General features: G+C 44.8%; 1 protein-coding gene across 1 annotated transcript in view; it reads left to right on the top strand.

Annotated features, from left to right (window-relative positions):
* Positions 1 to 6,299: 6,299 nt before the first annotated feature.
* Bicral (BRD4 interacting chromatin remodeling complex associated protein like) overlaps positions 6,300 to 25,747 on the top strand; it is a 94,360-nt gene continuing 74,912 nt past the window's right edge. Inside the window, exon 1 of the mRNA XM_008835754.3 lies at positions 6,300 to 6,407. The gene's annotated coding sequence lies outside the window, so the exon portion shown is untranslated. The remainder of the gene's footprint in view (positions 6,408 to 25,747) is intronic.

Below are 25,747 nucleotides of genomic sequence, written 5' to 3'. Positions count from 1 at the left end.
ATTGCTTTTTACCTTTAAAAACTATTCACGGGACTGAAGAGATGATTCAGTAGTTAAGAGCACTGGCTGCTCTTGCAGAGGACATGGGTTCGATTCTCAGCACCCATATGGTGGCTAACAACCCTCTGTAACTCCAGTTCCAAGGGAATCCACCTCCCTCTTCTGCCCTCCATGGGCACTGCACAACACCGGTACACCTACCTACATGCAGGTAATACACTCATACACATAAAATTAGATAAATGGAATATTTAAAACAATTTTTTTTACATTTATTTGTTTGTATGTGTGGCACACATACGGAAGTCAGAGAACAATTTGCAGGAGTCAGTTTTCTCCTTTTACCTTGTGGGTCCTAGGGATGAACTCAGGTCGTCGGGCTTGGGGACAAGCATCTTTACTTTCTGAGCTATCTCAGCAGCCCCACTTTATTTTTTTTTAAACTTCATTCATTATTGCTGTGTGTGTGTGTGTGTGAGTGAGCATGTGTCACAACACACTCATGGAGGTTAGAAGACAGCTTTTGGGATCAGTTCTCTCCTCCCACCTTATTGAGGCAGGGTGTCTCCTGTTGTTGCTGCCATGCTGTGTCCTCCAGGCTAGCTGGCCTGAGAGTTTCCAGGCAATTCTCCTGTCTCTGCCTCTCATCTCATAGGTATGAGTACAGAGATTACAGATGCACCCCACCACATCAGGTTTTTTAAAAAGTATTTTTATTCGGCCTGGAGAGATGGCTCAGCGGTTAAGAACACTGACTGTTCTTGCAGAAGATCCGGGTTTGAATCTCAGCACCCACATGGCAGCTAACAACTGTCCGTAATTCCAGTTCCAGGGGATCCAACAGCCTCTTCTGTCCTCCACAGGCATTGCACTACATGGGTGCTCTTATCTACATGCAGGCAATACACGCATACACATAAAATAAAAATAATAAATAAAATATTAAAAAGGTTTTCATTTTGCCTAAATGTACATAATTGCACCCATGTATGCAATGCCCATGGAGGCCATAAGAGGGTGTCTAATATCTTGGAACTGGTGTTATGGATGGTTGTTAGCTGCTATGTGGGTGCTGGGAATAGAACCGAGATCCTCTGTAAGAGCAGTCAGCCCCAGGTTTGGTTTTTTTTTTTTTTTTTTTAACGTCAGTTCTGGGGATCAGATTTGGATAATCAGGCTTTTGCAGCAAGCATTTTATCCTCTAAGTCATCTTGGTGGACTTCCACCTTCTTTTTCCTTTTCTCTCTTTAATTTTTTGATATTTATTTTTATTATGTGTAGGAGTGTTTTGCCTGTAAGTACACCACATGCATGCAGTGCCCACAGAGGCCAGAAGGGGTGTCAGATCTTCAGAACTGGAGTTAAAGACAGTTGTTGGCCATCATGTGGGTGCTAGAAACCAAAACTTGGTCCTCTGAAAGAGTCACCTGTCCTCTTAACCACTAAGCCATCTCTCCAGCTCCCCTATTTTGGTTTCTATAAACACTGGTCACAGATTCAAGATCTTTACAACCTTTCACTTTATCAGGCTAGGGTTGTAACTCAGTGGTAGAGCATTTTAGAGATTAAGGATTTCCCCCCTTCCCTCCAGGCTCCCTGCCACCATCCTCCAAACCTCTCACCGCCTACATACCGTACTATATAGTACTGTCTGCAGTTCCTCCTCTTTTAGGGTCTGTGTTTAGGAGCTAAGTCTCTCCCTTTACAGGTGCTTTTGTCTGGGGCATTCCCTTTTCTTTCCCTCCAGTACCTTTATTCATCCTCAAAAACCCAGATTTAAAATATTTTGCTCTACCTCCCTGGAAAGACAAAGATGCCTGCCTTCCCCTTGGATGCCCAGAGCATCTTTCCAGGTGGCTTTCCTAAGTCCGCTCACTGTATTTTCATGTATTTTTTTTGCATTGACTCTCAGGACATTTATGAGGACAGAGAATACTGAGCAAATTAGTATGACACAAATGACGATGCCGAAAATGAGTGGTGTGCGGAGCTGGGAGGTGTTGCAGGCAGATTTCCTGTCTATATGGAGCTGCTTGCTGCAGAAACAGCCTCCCTCTGTGCCCCTGAGTGGCATCCATCCATCCATCCATCCATCCATCCATCCATCCATCCATCCATATCCATCCCAGGTACCCTTCATCCACTTCCCTGCCTCTGTGGATTTGGGCTGCTGCTTTTGGTGTTCCTTCTGCTCTCTTTGTGGTGATGGGGGCAGTGAACTAAGGTGTAGATCTTTAGGTACCATGGGGAGAGAGGCCTTGGCTGCACTCTCCCTGGGCGGGTTTCCTTTCTGAAGTGGTAGGAAGGCGGGTTTTGAGGTTTTTAAGTATTGCTTCCAAGTATCTAAGTGAGAGATTTGCTTGCCCACATCTGCTCTGTCTTGGCAAGCTAGCAACCCGAGGAAATATTTTCTGGTTGGTTTTGTATGTAGTTTTCATTTTTAAGGGGGAGAGGAATATACACCTTAGTGAAACTCTGATGAAATACAATAGCCGCTTCTTTTATTTTTCTAAGTTGCTGTTAACTTCAGGGTTGAAACCAATATAGTCCCAGATGCAGCCTCTAGGGAGTGGCCAATAGATTATGCTGTGAACTGTAACCAGAAAAGAAAAAAAAAATGTGTATTTTTTGTATATAAGCAGAAACAATTAGAGAATTCTTTCTCCAGTAGTCTCACTTCTGCAATTGGTAACAGCTGTGTAACGGCCAAAGGCTGCGCACACTTGGTTTGTGGGAGGTGTTGGAGACAGGTATAAACACATCACTGCTCTATAGTGTGCTAAGCATGTAAGTGTTGGATGCAAACAGAAAAGTCATTTATTGATTTTGTTCTATTTTTTGTTTGTTTTTGTTTGTTTGGGACAGGGTCTCACATAGCCCAGATTGACCCTGAACCCACTATGTAACCCAGGCTGGCCTTGAACTCCTGATTCTCCTGCCTGTATTTTCCAAGTACTGAAATTATTGTTATCTACCATCATGCCTGGCCCTCATTTATTTTTATTTCTATTTCTTTTTTTTAATGATTTATTTATTTGTTGAGACAGGGTTTCCCTGAGTAGGCTTATTTGGCCTAGAATTCTCTGTGTAGACTAGGCTGACCTCAGACTCATGGAGGTCCACCTGCTTCTGCCTCCTGAGTGCTAGAATTTGCCACCACACTTGGCTATTTTGATTTTTTTAAAAAGACGTCTTTTTTTTAAAAAAAAAGATTTTATTTAGCTGGGTGTGGTAGCACATGTCTTTAATCCCAGCACTTTGGAGGCACAGGCAGGTGGATCTCTGTGAGTTCGAGGCCAGCCTGGTCTACACAGTGAGTTCCAGGCCAGCTGGGGCAAAAAAAAGAAACAAAAAATATTTTTTTTAATTCATGTATATGAATGTTTTGCCTGGGTGTATGTACCATGTGCATACCTGGTGCTCAAACGTACCCAAAGAAGATTCTTTGGATCTGGAGTTACAGATGATTTTGAGCTGTAGTATGGGTGGTGGGCCCTGAGCCTGGGTCCTCTGCAAGAGCAGCGAGTGCTCTTAACCACTAAGCCATCTCCCCAGCCCTGGATGTTTTGACATGGAGTCTCATGAAGTCCTGGCTAATCCTAAAACTGTGTACCCGAGGATGATTTTGAATTCTGATGACCTGTCTCTACTTCCCAAATGCTGAAATTATAGGCATGTGTCACCATGCCCAGTTTATGAGGTACTAGGGATCAAACCCAGGGCCTTGTACATGTTAGGCAAGAGCTACCAACTGAGCTACTCCACAGTCCAGTTTTTTTTTTTTTTTTTTGAGACTAGAGTCTCATGTAGCCTAGGCAGGCCTTAAACTTGTTATATATCTGAAGAAGAGACTACAGTTGGGAGCTAACACACCTGCCTGGCCTTGGACTTGGGAATCTGTATCTTATTTCATTTTGTAGTGCTGTGGGTTGGAACCAGGGCCTAGCATGTACCTTGTACTGAGCTACACCCCAGCTGTAGCTGTGGGAATTTGTGGGGTTTTGTTTGTTTTAAACTTTTTATTTATTTTTATTTTATGTGTATGCATGTATTACCTGCACATATGTGAGTGCACTTACGTCATGCAGTGCTCATGGAAGCCAGAAGAGGGTGTTAGATCCTGGGTGGTTATGGAAGGTTGTTAGTGGCCATGTAGGTGCTGGGATTCAATCCCAGGTCCTCTGCAAGAACAGGCAGTGCTCTTAATCACTAAACCCTCTCTCCAGCCTCTGTTTTTTTGAGACAGTGTCTCTTTGTATTCCCAGTTGGCCTGGAACTCGCTTAGTAGATCAGACTGGCCTTCATCTACACAGATGTGCGGCCTCTGCCTCCCAGGTGCTGGGATTAAAGGTGTGTGCCACCATGCCTGGCAGAATTTATTTTTTTATGTGTATGAGTGTATAGCCTGTATGTATGTAAGTGCATCCGTGTCATGCAATGCCAGTGGAAGCCAGAAAGAGGGCATTGGAGTCCCCTGGAACTGGAGTTACCAATGGTTGTTAGCCACCATGTGGGTGCTGGGAATCGAACCCAGGTTCGCTGCAAGAGCAGCCAGTGCTCTTAACCACTGAGCCATCTCTCCAGCCCCAGAATTTGTGTTTTTAACAAGTTTCCCAGACTATTTGGGGATGAAGGAGATGAGACACAGCTTTGAGATTTAGTGAGATGACCTTTGTCATTATTTAGGAGATTGATGGGAAACCAAGCAAGAGCTAGGGAACCGAATGCTGGTGGGCAAGAGGAACTGGATTGAAGGGGATGCTTTGGGAGTGAGTACTATGCTTGGAGTGGGGGAAATAAACAGAGATCAAACAATCCTAAAATATCCAGGGTAAACGGTTTGTGCTAAAAACACAAGAGACTAGAGAAAAAGAGCAAATTCAAAAAAGAAGACAATTACTTGACTTACAGCGTGTCTCCTGCCTGTGGCAAGACAGGACTAATTCATCAAGCCTATACCAGGTCTGTGTGAACTGTGCCTCCCAAACACCCTTGCCTTTTGCCCCTTTGCTCTGTCAATTTCTGAAAACCTTCTGATTGTCTTAGATACGACTCATGTTAACTTAACTCACAAGGGACCAACAAATACACCCAAGTGGTGTTTGATTGGTACGATTCATGAGAGATGTGTAAACACTGTGAGGTATAAGGGTGTTTGTGCCTTTGCTCACAGTGTCATCTTAAAATGGCTGATTAACTTTTCTGTGCTTAAACACCAGTGTGGCTTTTTAGTGGTCATGCTATTCATGAAAGTTAGTTACACAGTGTTCCTATTCCTCAGGTTGTGTGTGTGTGTGTGTGTGTGTGTGTGTGTGTGTGTGCAGGTATACGCGTGTGCACATGTGTGTGTGAAGACCAGAGGACAACTTCAGGTGTCTTCCTTAGGCACTGTCCACCATTTTTGTTGTTGTTGTTTTTAAAAAAGATTTTATGTGTGTGAATGTTCTATGTGCACGTATGTAAGTGTACCATGTGTATGCAATGCCCAAGGAGGGCAGAAGAGGACATCAGATTCCCTGGAACTGGAGTTATAGACAGTTGTTAGCTGCCACTTGGGTGCTGAGGCCTGAACCCAGGTCCTCTGGAGGAGCAGTATGTGCTCTTAACCACTGCCATCTCTCCAGCCCCCCCTCACCTTATTTTTTGAGACAGGGTCTCTCACTGGATGGGAACTCTACAGACTGACTAGCCTAGCTGGCTAAGCGAGCCCCAGTGAGCCTCTTGTCTCTGCCTTCTCAGGGCTCAGGACATCACACCTGAGATTCACACTCAGGTCCTCATGCTTGTACAAGTACTTTACTGACTGAGCCACCTTCCAGCCCTTCTCAGATTTCCTCTTTGGTGTAGAGAATATATCTTTGAGGTTGCTTAGTACCTATGTATTTCCTTGACCTTGTCCTGTCACCTATCAGAGTGACTTCTTCAGGTATCTTAGCTCTTTTGTGTTTTGTTTTGTTTCTTTAGACCCTGTCAAACTAGGGATCCCTGGCTGGTCTTGAATGTGGAGCAGGCCTCGTGCCTCTGCCTCTGGGATTACAGGTCTGCGCCACCACATTCAGCTGTGTTAGCTCTTAATAGCTTTATTTTCAGAAAGGACACATTTATTGATCAAAGCCCTTCTCTTGGTACTCTACCTTAGGACACGACATTTTTTTCCAAAACTGAGTCTCATGTAGCCCAGGCTGCCCCCAAACTTGCTGCCTAACTGAACTCACTATGTGGTCTCCAGCTCCTAACCTCCTAAGTGCAGGTATTACTTGTATTCACCTCCATGCCCGGCTGACACTGACCTTTTTTCCACAACAGCCTCCTACTGCCCTAAGGATGACGTGACAGACCTCCTGTTCTACTTCTACTAATCCCCCATCTTCCTGCGTGCCTGGAGTGGAGGGCTCTGTCCAGGAGAGGTATGGCAACCTGGTAAAGCACTTGGAACCTGGGTATGGATGAGTGCCTCAGCCTAACTGCCTAGCTGCCTTTCAGCAGTATGTGCTCCGCTCCTAACTTGATGGCTGTCCTCACTCTCATGTCCTCTGTGGGAAAACAGGCTAGATGTGTAAGACAGTAGGCCAGTGGGAGTACTGACAGCGTTTTGTTTTGTTTTTTTTTTAAAAAAACAAAAACAAAAAAACCCGGCTCTGTTATGTTGTGTTAACTTCTTATCGTTATGCTAGAAGCTTGTAGGAGTTCAAAAAAAATTTTAAGTCTGTCAAGGAAGATAACCAGTTTGAAAAATATGTCATGACTTAAATAGCCTTTGTATCTGTAGAGATGATTTAAAGTATTTCTAGTCATATAACAAACAAAATAATGTAGGCAAGATGGTGAAGACATTGGTGTTCCAACAAATTGCTTTTTTATCATTGCTTTGAAAGCAAGTTCACATTTTCTTTGTGTGTGTGTGTGTGCTGGGAATTGGACTCAGGACCTCCAGCATGCTGAGTAGGTACTCTATCATTGAGCTACACCCCCAGTCTTCCTAAGTATTTTTTTCTCTTTCATTCATTCATTCTTTTTTTTTTTTTTGGTCTTTTTGAGACAGGGTCTCCCTGTAGCCCCAGCTGGCCTTAGAACTCACTGTGTAGACCAGGCTGGCCTTGAACTCACAGAGATCCACCTGCTCTGCCTCTGCCTCCTGAGTGCTAAGACTAACACGTCCAGCTGATTCATTCTTGAGACAAGGTCTCACTATATTGCTCTGGCTAGCCTCAAACTTATAAGCCTTCCCTCTCAGCTTTCTGAGTGCTGGCTCTATGTTACTTTTATTTCTTTAAGATTTTTTTTATTTTTGTGTATTTGTGTGTATGTGCACATGTGTGGGGGTGCCTTCAGGGGCCAGAAGAGGGTATTGGGTCCCCTGTGGCTGGAACCAATAGATGCTAGGAACCAATCTCAGGTCCTCTATAAGAGCAGCAAGCCCTCTTAACCGCTGAGCCATCTCTCCAACCTCATATTACTTTTAATAATACCAGTCACAACATTAATGATAATGGCTCAGTGGTTAAGAACACTGGCTCCTCTTGTAGAGGACTGGGATTCCATTCCCAGCACCCATGTGATGGCTAACAACCGTCTGTAACTCCAGTTCCATAGGAATCTGATGCCCTCTTCTTACCTATATGGGCATTGAGTGGCATGGATGCACCTATACACATGCAGGCAATACATGCATACACATAAAAAATAATAAAATTAATTTTATTATTAAAAAAATAATGGTAGCTATTATTAAATAGTTACTATATACCACTTGCACTTACTATATGCTCTGAAGCAAGGGTTTTGTATCCCTAATATCCTTTATCCTGTCAACCTCAGATACATGTACTGTTACCTCCTTTTTTACAGATGGGGAAATGAGATGAGAGACATTGAGAAAGTAGGCCAAGGGGCCAGAGAGATGGCTCAGCAGGTAAAGGGCCTGCTGCCAAGCCTGATGATCTGAGTTCAATCACTGCAACCCACATGGTGGAAAGAGAGAACTGACTTCTGAAAGTTGTCCTCTGACTTCCACATGCATGCTGTGGTATACACACACACACACACACACACACACACACACACACACAAACATGAAATGGGAAAAAAAGGCCAAGATCACACGTATACAAGCTAGCAATGATAAAACTGGAAAGAGGGATCTAGACTTTTGAGGCATAATGCCTGGGATCAGTTGGACAATGGCTTGTGTGGTTTAGGGAGACCCTCCCCTCTTAGTAGACTGTCTGAAGGCAAGAGATAAAGGGACTGGAAAGATAGCCCAGTACCCATGTCCAGTGGCTCACAACTGCCTATAACTTCAGCTTCAGGGGATCTAACACTCTTCTGGCCTCCTCAGGCACCAGTATATATAAGCACATACCCAGACACATATACATAATTAAAAGTTTACAAAAGAAGATACACTCACTTATTGTAGGCTTTTTTTTGTTTCTTTTTATTTTTGTTTTTTGAGAAAGGGTTTTACTATGTAGCCCTGAGTGGCCTGGAACTCACTATTTAGACCAGGCTGGCCTCTAATTCATAGAGATCTACCTGCTTCTGTCGCCGGAGTGCTGGGGCTAAACTAAAGGTGTGCACCCCCATGCCCAGCCAATTTATTGTATTTTTTTAAAGAAAAACTTTTAAAAATTTATTTTATGTATGAGTATTTTGCCTATGTGTACATAATTACATCAATGTCCATAAGAGGGCGTCACATGCCCTGGTACTGGTGTTATGGATGGTTGTTAGCTGCCATGTGGATGCTAGGAACTGAACCCAGGTCCTCTGCAAGCATAGCCAGTGTTCTTAGCTGAGCCATCTCTCCAGCCCTTATTTATTATATTCTATAGAGCTTGTATGCTGCACTGTATTTTCTTTATCCCCAAACATAACTGTATACAGAGTTTGCTACCAAACCCTTAGCGAACAGAAAGATAAACTGGTGTCCATGAGGGCTTCCCTATGCTGAAAACACAAGAGACTGCCATAAGCCCACAGGAGATGCCACAGGCTGTTCACACAGGAGCATTCCACATGGCTCACACACATATCTAAAGGCAGCCTATGTTAGCTGAATGATTCAGGTGCCCTGCTAAATAAACATTATGTGTGCACTAGTTTTTGACTCCTTAAAATAACACTCAGAGCTGGGTCCTATAATTAACCTCATTTGTAGATGAAGTTGAGGCTCTGAAGGGAGAGAGAACTTGCCCAAAGCCACACACCTTGTGAGGGACAGAGGTGGAATCTGAACCTACTCTGATTACAGAGCCAGCATATTCACAAGCCCTAGAGTATTTAAAACCAGAGGTACTAATAGATAGAAACCTTTGCTGGGTGTGGGGGTGTTATGCCTTTAATCCCAGAGGCAGGCACATCTCTGTGAGATCCAGGCCAGCCTGGTCTATGTAGTGAGTTCCAGGACAGCTGGGGCTACAGGGAGGCCCTGTCTCCATGTTCTTCAAAAAAAAAAAAAAAAAAAAAAAAAAAAAAAAAAAAAAGTTTTTAAAAAAATTTCATTTATTTTGTGTGTATGTGAAAGTCCGAGGACAACTTGTCAGCTCGTCAGGTTTGGTGACTTTACCCTTGAAGCCATCTTGCTGACTGGAGAATTTAAATTTTTTATTTCACAGTCTGTAGAACAGTCGGTAATTCATTCCACATTTTGGATTTTTTTCTTCAGTTGGCACATTTGATCTTACACACACAGCACTCTAATATTTGCATCTTCTCTTCTGATAATGGTCCACCAGGCAAGGAGGGTACTTAGAGATTTGGAGGGAGGGAAAAAAACAACTTTCACTTTTTTCAATGCTGGGGATTAAACCCAGACGCCCTCAGCATACTAGACAAGTGTTCTACCACTGAGCTATATCCCCAGCTTCATTTTTCTCTTAGTTTTTCTTTTTTCTTTTTTTTTTTTTTTTTCCCCCTGCCTGCAGCCTCAGCTGACCTGAAACTTGCTATGTAGACCAGGCTGGCCTAAATCTCACAGAGATCCTCCTGCCTTCTCTTCCTGGATGCTGGGATTAAAGGCATGTCCCACCATGTCCAGCAAGATCTTAGTTTTTAAACTTTATTTATTTATTTATTTATTTATTTATTTATTTTTGGTCTTTTTGAGACAGGGTCTCCCTGTAGCCCCAGCTGTCCTGGAATTTACTATGTAGACCAGGCTGGCCTTGAACTCACAGAGATCTGCCTGCCTCTGCCTCCCGAGTGCTGGGACTAAAGGCATGCGCCTCCAGGCCCGGCTAAACTTTATTTTTATTTATGAATGTTTTGCCTTCATGAATGTAAGCACACCTGTGCATGCAATTCCCTGAAGGCAAGAAGAGGATGTCGGATCCCCTAGAACTAGAGTTACAGATGGTTGTTAGCTACCATGTGAGTGCTGGGAACCAAATACAGGTCTTCTGCAAGAAGCCCTCTTAACCACTCAGCCATCTCTTAATTATTTATATGAACTTTGGGACTATTTATTTGGAGGTCCAAACACAAGCTAGAACATTTCCTAAATGATTAATCCCCCCACTTTTGTCTGGGTCCAGCTACCTTTATTTCTAGGCCACTAACATGGATGGAAGATGATATAATCAAGGTTATTTGCATATATTAAAACCACTTTAAGAACTGCCCTCCTAAAAAGTTTTCTAATTTTATTCAGATTCTAAAATCCTGCCTCCTTATAACACGTTCTCCATGCAAAAGCATATTCCTTATTCAAACTGTTTTCTAATCCAGGTGCTTAGGGAAAATTTTATCAGTTGCTTTTGTAGTGCGGTGTTAGGAAATGGTAAAAATTTCAGTGTATTTAGAGACTGAATCTCCCTACTGCTGCCCCAGTATTTTGCAAATCCCTCCCCCAGATTTAAAATTAGATTTGACAACTGGCGGTCTCATTGTGGGTCTTGACTAATTAAAGGGTTGTCCCCTTAGCCTGTGCCTCATCACTGGACTGTAACATTTACATTGACACGGGGAGACTACGGGTTCCCAAGATACTTTTCAGATCTGACAGAGGGTAAGTTCTGGAATCAACCAGACAGGGCTTTTCCCATCAGCCCCTATTAAACTACTGACTTCAGGCAAATTCTTGAAACCATAGAGAGACTTATCTGTAAAATCAGGGTAATTAAACCTTATTCTTTCTGTTCCAGGGAAAGTTCTTGTGATAATGTGTCTAAGTAACATAATGCCTTTTGGTGCTTAGTGGGCTCTCAAGATAAGCTAGTGCTCTTGAATTTGGGCATCCTCTAAAAACACTGCACTGCCCTAGGTCATCTTTAAAAATCATTTTTTAAAAAATGATACTTAATCATACATATTTATGAGGTGCAATATGTTTCAATATATAGACATACTGTGTAACAATTAAATCAGGATAAAGGTAGGTCAGATTTGAAGAGATTCCTTGGTTTCCTTGGGGTTTTGGCCAAGAGGAAGGATATCTTTCTGAAATCCATTAATATTTCATTGGCGCTGGGGAGCAACAGCTCTAAGACTTGCTTGGTATGCCCTAATTGCTGTGCACAACCCATGGACTCTTTGGAAATGCAATTCTTCGAAATGGGTATTATAATTAAATTCTAGCCAATCCAAAGGCACTTTAAAACACGTTTAAAAATTTCCCAAGCCAGTTAGAAAACTGGTTGGTTGAGCCATCAAGTGCTCTGACTTTACCACTGTGAAACACCTCCATCCTCCCCCATTAAGATGTTTTGTTTTGCTAGGTGTGGTGGCCTACGCCTTTAATCACAGCACCCCGGAGGCAGAGGCAGGGTTATCTCTGTGATACTGAGGCCAGCATGGTCTACTTAGTGAGTTCCAGGCCACTGTTGGGAGACCCTGTCTAAAAAATAGAAACAAAACCAGAGTGGTGGCACACGCCTGTAGTCCCAGCACTTGGGAGGCAGAGGCAGGCGGATCTCTATGAGTTCAAGACCAGCCTGGTCTACATAGTGAGTTCCAGGACAGCCAAAATTATGATTAGGTTAGAATGGCTGGTCAGGGAGACTCAGAGATCTGCCTGTCTTTGCCTTTTAAGTACTATGTATACATGTGCCTGCTACCACACTCACTTTTTGTTGCTGTTGTTGTTGTTATTGTTATCCAACTTGGAAGCTGTTAAAGCACATTTTCTTTAAAAAAAAAAAAAAAAAAGAAAAAAAAAAAAAAAAATTTTTTTTTCTAATAAAGGATATAGAAACTAAACACTATTTTATAAAAATAATTTCAGTCTGGAGATAATTTTATTTAGAATCCACCAGATATGAGAGATGCGAGTTTTAACTGTTTATCAGTAAAACCTTACAAACTGATTTAAAATAATCTGACCACTTTTGAGACATTGTATTTTTAAACCTGAATTACATTTTCATACAATTCATATTTTACTTCTCTCTCTGGTATTTAAAATAAGTGAGAACAAAACCCCTACTGCATTTTGTGGACATTGGTAGTTAGACTACAAAGACCCTTTATAATTAATGTTTATTTAAATGCTGTGCATGCTGTAGATGATTTAAGAATTTGCCATTTAAAACTGGTGGTAATTATAGTTGGGCCAAGGGGTGCTCACAGTTTGCAGCTTCTTTTTTTTAAGAATGGAAGTTACTTAATGCAAATTCCACAGACTTGGAGAAAAAAGAAGTATCTAAAGTGAAAGCTGTGGGAATGGGAAGTTTTGAGTGATTTTTTTTACTCAGCTTCTCTCCTTGGTCACTAATTTGGTTTTCCTTTTTAACCCTAACATACTGAGTTTTACAGGTAAGATTTCACAGCATTTTGGAGTGGAAAAGGGTAAAGGAATTTTAAGAAAATAGTGCGTGAGAAGGTTAACCTAGTTACCAAATAACAAACAAGTGATGCTTTAGTTAAAAAAAATTTTTTTAAAAGCATTTACTGTGGTTTCCTCTGAGTTCTAAACAAAATTTTTCTTTCATCTCCCCTCTTCAAGTCAACCTAAAACTGGTGTGTGTATGCTTGTGGTTGCACAGCTGGAAGGAGATAGGTGTGAGACACAAGTATGTATGTAGGTGCAGTGAGTCATGTTGTGTAGACCTGTGTGGCTGTGAGGAGTGAGATGCTGGCTGAATCCTGCATAGCAGAGGAGGCGAGGGATCCCTGATTGGGGCACAGAGACCACTTGGGAAAGAGGAAAGGATGGAGGGGGGCAAGGAGGGGAGAGAGGAAAGGAAGGAGGGGGGAAAAGGAAAAGAGGGAGAAAAGGGCCAAGAAATGGAGTGAGGGGAGAAGAGAGGAAAGGAGGGAGGGAACATTGGAGTTTTGCAGGCAGAGAATTTGGAATATGCAAGGAACACACTGGTCCTGAGCACTGGGCAGCGGGGAGGGGGGGCAATGTGGTGGTGGTCTGGTGATGTCCTGATTTGGACCTGTTGACAGTGATTTCAGACTTCAGGCCTCCAGAACAATAAGAAAAGAAATTTCTGCTGTTTAACGCCAATAATTGTGATAATTTGTTAGAGTGATCACAGAAAATTAATAATGCTTAAATAATTGACTGTGATACAAGTACAATTTAAGCTCATTATTCTTGAAAAGAGAGATGAGTAGACAAGGGAGTGGCAGGATCCCGGGAACAGATGCCAGCTGGGATTTGTGGCAAACATCTAGCCGGTATATCCAATCATTGTGAAATGAGTCTAGGAAGCTAGGACTTGAGAATCACACAATGAATACAGGGAGGAGGAGGAGGAGGAGGAGGAGGTGGTTGGGGGGAGAGCTTGGAGATAGATCTCCAGCCAGACAGCAAAGAAAGAGGAGCAAATTAAACACCGAGTTGCCAAAACCAGGATATTAGGTTTCAGCCCAGAGAGCTATTGGCTAAGGCTGTGTTTTTTTTGGGGGGGGTGGGTTTGTGGGTGGGTGATGGTGGTGGTGGGTGGATGTTTAATGGACAGGGAGAAAAGGGGAATCGAGTGTTGCCTCTCCTAGCACCGCCGGGGCCTTGGGAAGACCAAGTTCAGTGTCGCGGGCGGGCCAGGGGGGCGGCGTGGGGGGCCCTGGCGCCGGGCTCGTGTGGGTTTTTTTTTTTTTTTTCCTTTTCCCTTTCCTTTTTTTTTTTTTTTTTTTCCTTCTCTGTCTGCGGATGCAAATTTCTGGAGCGGGGAGAGGCCGAGCTGGGGTGGGGGTGGCGTGGCGGTTGGGGAGGGGCGCCTTTTAATGACTCATTGATTGAGCAGCTTTCAAATTAGTTGTGCGCCTGTGTGAGTGTGTGAGAGTGTGTGAATGTGTGTGTGTGTGTGTACGCGCGCCGTCCGCCCCCCAGAGCCGCCCGGGAGCCGGGAAGGAGGGAGCGGGGCGGCGAGGGGAGGACGGCGCGACGGGGCCGCAAGCAGGGGGCGAGGGAGGGCCTGGAGTGACGGCGGCCAAGCAAGAAAAATCAGCTTTCCCAATCTCCTCCCCTCGCCGCGTTTGCACACCCCCTCCGTCCTCGACTCTTCCCTGCTCGCTCTCGCTCGGAAGCTCTTGGGTGTGAATCCCATTTTCTTTCTTCTCGGCAAAATGGACCCCGTGTCGGGGGAGGGGAGGGACGGACGGACGGACGGACGGGAGGGGAGAGAGGCGCCGGCCCGGCGGCTTCTTCATCTCGGCCGCTTCTGCCCCCGCCCTCCTGCGGCCTCTGCAGGCGGGAGGAGACCTCGGGGTCCCGGGGCTGCGGAGGGAGGAGAGCTCGGGGCTCAGGCCTCGGCGGGGAGAGCTCTCGGGCCGGGCCTACCATCTGGGCCTCATCCCCCGCCTCGCTCCCGGCCCCAGCCCGCGCCCTGTGCCTGCCCGCCCGGCTGCCGGTGATGCACCGACGAGGACCCGCGGCCGAACCGTCCGCGCGGCGCTTTGGACTCTGGGCTCGGCCCCCCGGGCTCCGCCTGTGGGGCCCGCGATGGCCAGCGGGTGGAAGAGACCGCGGGCCGTGGCGAAGTGTCTTGGCTTTTTTTGTTTTTTCATTTGGGGGTTTTGGTTATTTTGGAGGGGGGACGGAGATTTGCGCGGCCCGGACGCGGGCTTCCGCGGGTCTCCCCCTCCCCTCAGTCACCCCGAAAGCAGCTTCTCGGGGTTGGGGGTGGCGGGTTGGAAGGCGCTAAAATGGCGCTGGGTCTGGCCTGTCGCCAAGGCTGGTGGCGTAGCTGCTCGGCGGGCGCCATCTTCCCTCGCAGCGCGGGCGGCGCCCTCGGTGGAAGCCCAGCGGGTCCCGGTACCGCGAAGCCCGGCTGCGATGAGCTGCCGCGGGACTCTGTGGACTGGACCGGGTCCGCCTAGGCCCGGGCGGCCGCAAGACCCCAAACCCGACGGTCCAGCCGGCGGGGTCGGAGCTGGAAGGGCTTCGGGCGGCGGCTTGCTCTGAGCCATTTGTTTCCAATGTGGACAAAGTGGGGTGCAGTCGGGCTTATCGTCCCTTGGGTTCCCTTCCTGATCACCCTGCACCCCACTGGTCCAAATTGGAGGTCCCTCTTCCCCCCTTTGACCTTGGGCTGGAAGGCCCTGGGGCTTTTCCTGTGTCCTTACTTGAGTCCCAGCATACAAAGCCGAGGACAGGGTCTGTTTGCTTTCTAGTAACATGGATCTTTTATATATACTCTACGTTTTGTTACTTTATTTTTAATTGATTATATTGTAAGACAGCCCTGGAAAGACATTTTTCTAATAGATTGTGGAAAAGTGAGGGTTGCAAATGATTTTAAACTAAGGGTTTGGGCCCTCAATTATACTTAGAACTAAAAGTGTCTTTACAACTTTAATGTGAAAAAATTCCTACAGGCTTTAAAATGGACACTTTCCCCCTTTCCAGAGAACAAGACTGTTTCCTTTAGGTGATAAGTACCAAGGTGTGTGAAGGGTTTAACTGTTAAATTGTTACAGGACAGAAGAAAAGTTTGTAAAGCTCTGGTCTTTGTAGGAGTCCAGAGATGGAAAGTAAATAGTTAATTTCTAGTGAGTAAAGGTAACATTGTGGTTAGTAGGGGGTTCTTTGTGTGGATGTTAGAGACCCTTCAATGACACTTACCTTATTCTGCTCCAGGAACTGTGTGATGCTTTATATAGTTCTGTTTATTCTATCGTTGCAATATTGTTTTATTAGCTGCTTAGCAGTAAATCGTCTTTGTGTTTTAAGCAGCCAAATCTACCTCCCCAAAAGTCATGTCCTCAGCTCCACAACTATGATTTCTGAATCTGAGCATCAAAATCAACTGGGAGATGTTTTAAAATAATTTGTAATCTCCATTATTTGCCAAGGCCAGTTGTGTCTGTTTTTAATAATGTGGTGGGCAACATTATAAACACCTGACTTCCAATTTCTTTATGCCCTTCCTTACTCCAGCCAGCCCAGCAGCCACAAGTCTGAGTATTTGAGTCTTATCCCTGAGCTCTCAAGTGAGCCTTCTGTGACACAGGCTATCCCACACAGTGCTGTGTTGCCCACCTGTTTTAAAATTGGTGTGTGAGAATTGAGGCCCACATATTTTGGTTGGCACTACTGCTTGTTTTATTTTTCCCTTTCTAGCTGCCATTTATCAAGTCGTTGAAAACATTTATAACAAAAAGGGCTTAGCTAGCCTCAGTCTTTTTAAAATACTTATTACAGAGCTGGGTGTGGTGGTAATATCCCTGTAGTCCCAGCTGAGTCAGGAGGAAGATCTCAAGTTTCAGGTAAGTCTGGCTTCAGAGCAAGGCCCTGTCTCACTAACCTAAATAAATAAATGAGTAGATAAATCTCAGTACATTATTAAAGGTATGTTTCAATTTGGTGAGGAGTTATATAAACGTGGGCTTCTAAATCTTAACTGTAGGGTTTTCTAAAGAAAATTATTGTGTGTGTATATATGTGCATAGGAGTGCGTGTGCACCCGTGTGGGTGTGGAGGTCAGAGGAAGACATGCGAGAGTCAGTTCCTTCTGCCTTGTCCTGGGGATTGAACTCAGGTAGTTAGGTTTGGTGGTAAGCACCTTTATCTGCTGAGCCATCTCACTGGCCCAGCTACCAGAATTTTAGGACAAAATCCCAGGCTTTGGCAGTCCCAACAGACTAGACTCTACCTCTGGTCCTACCAGTTAAAGACACACAAATAATGGTGAAAAGCCAGTAGAAAATGTATTCATTGTGGTCACATTAGGAAGAGGAACAGATAAAGGGGGTCCAACGACCCCAAGTCCATCTCATTGACATCTCTACATTTAGGTAGACACTCTGCACTGAGCTACACTCCCAGAGAGTTTAGGTTGAAGAAGAGGAAAAATTAGGACTAGAGGGCAAAAGCTAAAGCATTCTGGTCCAGGTGTGTTCTGGTTGTCACTGCTGTGGTTCTGGGTCTGCAGGGTGGGCCTAAAGAAGCTATCGCTGTAGGGACAATCTGGTTCTCAGAGAAGGTGTAGACTCATTTGAGGCTAGACCTGCAGGCTCACTGCTGCTTGGGGCTAGTTGGAGGCCCATGCCATGTAAGTTTATCAGACCTGTTGTGTGGAATTCAAGATGAGTCGAGGAAAGATTAAAGAAGGTAATACACAGAGAGGGAGAAGATGGACTGGCCAGTGACTGAGTCCAGCCTGGCCAACTAGTCAAGACAGCTATGCAACAGAGAATTAAATCCAGAATTTGCACAAAATTGGGAAAGTGGTAGAAAAGGCATTGAAATAAAGACATAGAGCTAAAACCTTGCAAGGAAATATCTTTTGCTAAATTTTAAATCGAGGATTTGTCCTTTGGGTTTGGGGAAGAAGGATAAGCACATCGTTTGGAACATGAGGCTGGACGTGGTAGCACACACCTTTTATCCCATCACTTAGGAGGCCAGCCTGGTTTACATAGTTCCAGGCCAGCCAGAATTAATTACATAGTGAGAGTCCCAAAATAACAAATCTATTATGAACAGACTATGTCTAAAACCCCTAGAGGTGCTAGGCATGGTTTTGTCTACCTGTAATCCCAGTGCTGGGAAGACTGAGATAGGAAAATTGCTGAGAGTTCAAGGCCAGTCCTGGCTGCAAAGCAAGACTTTGTTTCAAAAACAAAAACCCATGAGGAAATGTAGGAAGACAGAAATAAGTAGACCTCGTGCTGTATTGAGCAGATGACCTAAGTTAAAAGAGCGGAGTCCAGTGATGGATCCTCACTTCTCTAGAGCAGGGGTTCTGTTTTCTTGGGTGCTTCCCTCCTTATGTAACTCAAATCCCTTTTATGTTGAGTGATAGGGAGCTTGCTTAAAAAGCCTATTTTTTTTTTTTTTTTTTTGTTTTAAGACAGGATCTCCTTGTAACCCCAGCAGGCCTAGAACTGTCTGTGTAGAGCAGGCTGGCCTCACAAAGATCTGTCTGCCTCTTGGATACAAGAATTATAGGCTAATACTGGGATTAAAGGCATGCATCACCACACAGCCTAGATTCTTGAGGTCAGAATCAAAGTTACAGGGTCTTTGCTTCTGCCCACCATTCCTTTTTCTTCCCACATTTGAATATTTTTGTAAGAAGAGCACCTATTAGAATGTGCAGTCAGTGTCAGGCTAGGCCTCTGGGTAGGTGAAATGAATTCCAGTTTAGATGTTTCTTACATGTTATCTCTCATTTTTTCCTGAGTATCTAAAACTAGCTTACCAGGAAAGAGTAGTTTTAAAGTAGCCTTTAGCAGAGTGACTTGTGAACTGAGACTTGAAACAGGAGCTTGTGCTAGCCATGTGTTCTAGCCCATGTGGAAGGCAGGGTGTTAGAATGGAGGGGTGGGCTCCTGTGAACAAGGAGGGAGGAGTTGGAGAGCTCCTTCAAGCCCTCTTTTATTTGGCCACATGGGGAATTTTTAGATTTTGTTCTAATGGCAGTGAGAAACCATTGAATTTTAATTGGCAAACTGGGGGCCTCTTGATCCTAAGCATCATTCTACCACTGAGCTACATGCCCAGTCCTTGTTTTTAGTCTTGTTAATTTGAGACAGGGTCTCACCATACTGCTACATTGCTGAGGATGGTCTCAAACTCCAGGGCTCAAGGGATCCTCCTACCTCAGCTTTTGGAGTCCTGGGATTACAGGTGCAGCGGGGCTCTTGTTTTGTTTTGTAGGGATCACTGGCTGCTGTGTGGAAGAAGCGTGAGGGAAGTTGGGCTCTTGTAGTATTAAGCCCAAGATTGAGGGTATCTTGGGCAAGAGGGGGAGCCATGAAGACAGAGTAGATGGTAGGCCTCAGGGGCATGTTGGAGGTACAATTAGATTTGCATGATGGGCTAGCACTGGACAAGAAGAATCACAGATGCCTTCAAATTTGGGGCCACGTCTTGGGTGGTCATTGGTGCCATTTGCTGGTTGAAGAAGACTAGAAAAGGAACAGGGGCCAGGGGGTAGGTAGCAAGAATTTTTGTGGAACCTGTTCCAGTTTAGGGTTCTTTTTTGGTCTTTTTTGAGACAAGGTCTCCCTGTAGCTGCAGCTGGCCTGGATTCCCTAATGGAGACCAGGCTGGCTTCGAACTCAGAGATCTGCCTGCCTCTGCCTCCTGAGTGCTGGCATTGAAGGCGTGCGCCACCACGCCAGGCTCTGTCCCAGTTTTTGTTTTGTTTGGGTCTCTTTGAGACAGAGTCTCCCTGTAGCTCCAGCTGGCCTGGAACCCACTATGTAGACCAGGCTGGCCTTGAACTCACAGAGATCCGTGTGCCTCTGCCTCCCAGGTGCTGGGATTAAAGGCATGCGCCACAACGCCCAGCTCTGTTCCAGTTTTTAAATACTGTGAGCTATGTGAGTGAGAATTAAGGAGGAAATGAATATTGATGTTGAGCTCAGAGGCATGGTCTGGAGTAGGTGTAAATGTTGAGAGTCACTAGCAAATAGATGGAAGGCACTTGTGATTATCAAGAACAAGCTCTAGGGCTCTTCCAGAGGACCCGGTTTAGTTCCCAGCACCCAGGGCTCACAACCATCCAGTTCCTGGGGGATCTGATATATTCTAGCCTCTGCAGGCAATACACGCACATGGTGCATTTAACATACATTCAGGCAAAACATAATACATAAAAATAAATTTTTAAAGTTTAAAAAAAAAAGCTCTAAATGTGTGTCATGTCTGAAGTTCAGGTGAAGGAGCTTAAACAGGCCCAGCCGTTGGTGTGGGAGAATATTTTGTTTTCCAGAGAAGTACTGTCTAATGCTGCTAAGAAGTTAAGCACTGGAGACAAACATTATGTGGTTTTGGCATTGATGAAGTGCTTCATGGCAAATGAGGTAGAAGCTAGACAGGCGTGTTGATGAGAAGTGAGGTAAATTGTAGTGAGTAGAGAAAGCACAGCAGTGCCTGGGGAGGGAGATGGGCTCAAAGGTATAGCTGTAGGGTGTGTGTGTGTGTTGTTAGAAGTGCATTTTCATTTGTTGATGTATGTATATGTTGGTGGGGCACTTCACACACATATACACCCACACAGTCACATACATACACAACATTTTTTAAAAATATGAATGAACTCAGCCAGGCATGGTGGCTCACACCTGTAATTCTAGCACTCAGGAGGCTGAGGCAGGATAATTGCTTCCAAGTTCAATCCAGCCTGGCTGTGTAAATGAACTCTTGTCTCAAAAAAACTAAAATAGGGGGCTGGAGAGATAGCAATTAAGAGCATTGGCCGCACTTGCAGAAGACCTGGGTTCGAATCCCAGCACCCATGTGGTGGCTAACACCTGTCTGTAATTCCAGTTCCTGGGGATAACTTCCTGTCCTCACAGGCATTGTACGACACCGGTGTACTTACATATATACAGGCATAACACCCAAACACAAAAACAATGTTTATGTTGGGGAGATTGCTCAGTCTTTACAGCACTTGCCACACAAACATGAGGAACAGAGTTCAAACCCCCAGAACCCATGTAAATGCTGAGAGGCATGGCAGCCCATTTGTAACTCCAACCTTGAAAGGTAGAAACCAGATCCCGGAGCCCAACAGCTAGCAAGATTAGCCATGTGGGTTTGATTGCGAAGAGCCATTGAGGATGATTCCCAGCATCTACCTCAGGCCTCTGCATGCACTCGAGACACAAGTGCAGCCATGCACATGCAAACATGCATATACACATATGTGCACTATACAGAGAAAAATAACATTTTAAGCACTTACATTAATAGCAGGTAGATGTCAGGAGACATCTTTGTACAGAAAGCTGCTTTAGAAATCAAATCTAGACTATAAGCTAAAAGAAAGTGTCCCCTCTTATCAAGCTACCAAACTTGAATGTGTTTACCAGTGACTCTGGGATGGGACTGGGGCACCTCACCTTACTATTTACCTGTTTTACTCATTCTCTTTTGAGACAAAGTCTCCTTGTAGCCCCAGCTGGCCTGGAACTCCCTGTGTAGACCAGGTTGGCCTGGAACTCACAGAGATCTGCCTGCCTCTGTTTCCTGAGTGCTGGCATTAAAGGCGTGCCCACTGAGGTACTTATTGGAAGGTGGAAGAAACGGGTCCTGGGGTAGGGCATGCTGGGACTTTACTCAGTTCTTCCTACTTCCCCAGATGTGCTTCCACTCAGGGAAAGTCCCGAGACCTCACTGTCAGATCTACTTATCCCGAGGCCCTCCATAATCTTCACCAACTTTATGAAGTTGTGATTTGTTTAATTATACATTTCTTTTTAATAAAGCTGTGAATTGAACATTTTCTGTTCTCGTGGGTTTTTTGGCTCTCTCGCTTGTAAACACCTTAAACACTTTATTAGCTGAAAATGAAGTCCTGAGGAAGTCATGATAGATGTCACCTCTCGAAGTGACTTATTTCAGTGCCACCAAAATCTAACTTCCCTGAATCATCAGGAATTAAACTTTGTGTCCTGGAAGGACTGTAATGGGGGAACAAGAAGTAGAGAGGTATTTTTTGTTCAACTTTTATCCAACTTTACCCCCTGATGGCTGTTTCATAAACGGCACCAGTCTTACAACTGCTCTACACGTTTTTTGTTTTCATCCTTTTTGAGACATGGTCTCCCTGTAGCTGCAGTCTCACAAAGATCCATCCACCAGCCTCTGCCTCCCCAGTGCTGGGATTAAAGGTGTGGGCCACCATGCCCAGCTTTTTTGGTCTTTTTTGAGACAGGTCTCCCAGTAGCACCATCTGGAACTCTATGTAGATCATGCTGGCCTTGAACTCACAGAGATCAGCCTGCCTCTGCCTCCCAAGTGCTAGGATTAAAGGCGTGCACCACCATGCCTGGCTGCTGTTTTGTTTTTAAAAGAGGGTCTCATGTAGCTCAGGTTGGCTTCAAGCTGAACCATGTAGAGGAAGATGACCTCAAGTTTATGGTCCTTTTACCTCCACCTCCCAAGTCCTGGGATTACAGGTTTGAGCCATCATACAGTTTATATGGTCCTGGAGATCAAACCGAGGGCTTCATGCATGCTAGGTGTGCATTCTACCAACTTGGTTACATTCCCGACCTTGTTTCTTTTGAGGCAAGGTCTCACTCTTTAACCCTGGCTGGCCAAGAACACATTTTGTACCAGAGCCTTGCCACAAACCCACAGCAATCAATCCTCTTGCCTCGGCTTCCTGAGTGCTGGGATTGCAGACATGGGCTCTTACGCCTGGCTAAAAATCTGCTTTGATTTTATGATTTTGGTTTGCAAGTATTTCTTGGTTTGATGTAGATGAATCAGTACTACATTTTTTCTTGAAACTGGTATTTCCTAGAAATGCAGTTTACTTAGAAACAGGTTGGCTTGCTCTTACTCAGGTATTCCGATTCTCTAGATCTGTGAAAATTGGAGTTTAGAAATTGTAGAAGTCCAACCCCTTTTTGTTAGGTGTGATCACATGAGAAAAAAAGATTTACAGCTGGAATGTGTTTGGAGCTGCATCTAGTCAAGTGTGTCCCCCCACCCCACCCCTCCCAGTATATCTAGTTCAGCTGGCCTTGAAATGCCATGTGGCCCAGGCTGGCCCTAAACTATTACAGCCCTCCTACCTTAGCCTCCTGAGTGTTGGGATTAAAGGCATGTACCACCACATCTGGTTTAGTTTGAAAACTTAACTATTTTACTGCAGTTTATTTCTCTTTACAAGTCTGACTTTGTGTCACGGTGTACACAGGATTCCTTTTTCCATCACAGCTCATATGTTGTAAAGTAAGCAATCAAACAGGAAATGAAAAGAGAATAATGCAAAATAAAATGTGGGTAACTATACTGTTTGAAAACGAGGGACTAGAGAACCTTGACAATGTAAAATTGTTTTTTTGTTTTTGTGGTTTTTGGTCTTTTTGAGACAGGGTCTCTCTGCTGTATCTCCAGCTGCCCTGGAACTCTGTAGTCTAGGCTGGCCTCAAACTCACAGAGATTCACCTGCCTCTGTCTCCCAAGTGCTGGGACTAAAGGCATGCTCCACCATGCCCTACTTGAATGTAAAATTGTAACAGACAATTGTATGTTACAGACATTGTCACATAAAATGCCTAATGCCTTAAAATTTGCTAATCCCAGCTAAAACAATGAATGGCTCAGTGGATAAACTGCTTCTTCAGATCCCAACCGGACACAGATGCTGGGGTGGGTGCTGGGGCCCACCTGTGATTCCCGAAGGCAGAGACAGGCTGGAGCGGGTGGCCTAGCTGGAGTAGCCCTGTCAGTGAGCTCTCAGCAGTTTGCCTGAGGGAACCTGCCTCAGTGGATAAGGTAGAGAGTGATTGAGGAAGATTCCTGACATCAGGTCTCAGGCCTCCCCATGAACGCACACACGTGCATGTTTGTAACAAACACACGAACATGCACACATAGCACACACACATACACATGCCAAAAAATTTGCTCATCTTTGTTATTTGGGAAACTTTGTGAATACAGTCAGCTGTCCTTTTCTGTAGGTTCTCCCCATCTAACGGCTGATGGAAATACTCAGATAAAAACTGTGTGCGCTCAGCATGCATAGACTTTTTGTCATGATTCTTTCAGTAATATAGTACAACTATTTACATGGCATTTACATTGTGTTAGACATTATAGTTTAGAGATGATTTAAGGGGCTGAGGATGTAGCTCAGTGGGTAGGGGGCTTGCCTAGCATGTGCAAAGCCCTGGGTACAATCTCCAGCACTGTTTAAACGAGGGGTGGTGGCACATGCCTGTAATCCTAGCACTGGGGAAGTGGGAACAGGTAGATCAGAAGTTCAAGGTCATTCTCAGAGCATGCCATGGATTTGATATAATGTGTATGCATCTTTAAAATATGTCCATCCTTTTAATTTTAAATTGAACAGTCTCATTTTTCTCCTCTTCTGCTTCCCAGTTTGCTTTTTTGCTCTTATTTGTTTGGTTTGGTACGTGGAATCAGAGCATGCTAGGAAGTGTTCTAAGCTGTAATTCCAGCCCCATCAAGTATTTCTTGCTTGCTTCCTTCCTTGTTTTTTGAGACAGGGTCTCCCTGTAGCCCCAGCTGGCCTATGTAGCTCACTATGTAGACCAGGCTGGCCTCTATCTTACAGAGATCCTCCTGCCTTTGCCTCTTTCCTGTGCTGGGATTAAAGGCCTGCAAAACCATGCCTGTCTTATTATTTCTTTTTTTAAAACATTTTATTATTTTTTTAAATGTGTATGAGTATATTGCCTGTATGTAAATGCAGCCATGTTGTGCAGTGCCCACAGAGGTCAGAAGAGAGTGAGGGATCCCCTGCTTAACTGGAGTTAAGGACGATTGTTAGCCACCATGTGGGTGCTGGGAACCAAGCCCAGGTCCCTTGCAAGAGCATACAGTGTTCTTAACCTCTAAGCCATCTCTCCAGCTCCTAGTTACTAATTTTTTTGTTTGTTTGTATTTTTGGTCTTTTTGAGACAGAGTCTCCCTGTAGCCCCAGCTGGCCTGGAACTCACTATGTAGAACAGGCTGGCCTTGAAAGATTCTCCTGTCTCTGTCTCTCCAGTGCTGGGACTAAAGGTGTGTGCTGCCACACCCAGCCTCCTAGTTAGTTATTTTTAATGTTTATAACTTACATTTTTAGCTGGGCATAGTGGGGCATGCTTTCAATTCCAGCACTTGGGAAGCAGAGGCAGGCAGATCTCTTTGAGATCTAGGCCAGCCTGGTCTGTATGGTGAGTTCCAGACCAGCGCTGGGGCTACAGAGAGACCCTGTCTCAAGAAAAAACATTACATTTTTAGTTTCTTTTTTCTAGTGTATGTACTGGGAGGACCTCCAGGTACAAGAGTGGAGATCAGAGAACTTGCAGGAGTCGGTTCCCTCTTTTCACCGTGTGGGTCCTGAGGATCAAACTCAAGTATCAGACTTGGCAGTGGGCACCTTTACTGAGATTCATCCCACAGGCCCCCATCAAATATTTATTAAATGCTGGTTATGTTGAGAGCATTTGGAGAGCACAGGGGCACATGATGTAGTTAGGTGGATCATAGCTGCACGAAGGAAGAGACTCAGCAGTGTGTGGTGAGGGCCAGGTAGTGGTGCAGGTGAGAACAAAGGAGAAAGGATCTTGATGAAGGTAGTACAGGATTATCCACCCAGTCAGTCATTCAGCACACATTGAACACCTCATGTTTTCTCTTGTGGGCTTCTAAAGTGCTGCTGTGAGCCATGGACCACTATCTTATTTTCATGGGTGTCGGGGGTAGATACCAAACCAAGTAAACTTCATAGTGTTATAGGAGGGATGAAGCAAGGTAAGGAAGATGGCTAATGCTAGAGGTAGGAAGGTGGTCACTGAAGGTCGTAGAGACAACTAAGTAGGGGCAAGGCTGCAGCTATCTGGAGGAATGGCATTCCAGACAGGCAGTGGATGATCATGG

The sequence above is a fragment of the Nannospalax galili genome, unplaced genomic scaffold, assembly GCF_000622305.1.
Source record: "Nannospalax galili isolate Female #2095 unplaced genomic scaffold, S.galili_v1.0 scaffold1918, whole genome shotgun sequence".
NCBI lineage: Eukaryota > Metazoa > Chordata > Mammalia > Rodentia > Spalacidae > Nannospalax > Nannospalax galili.
This window is presented reverse-complemented; position numbering and strand designations above follow the sequence as displayed.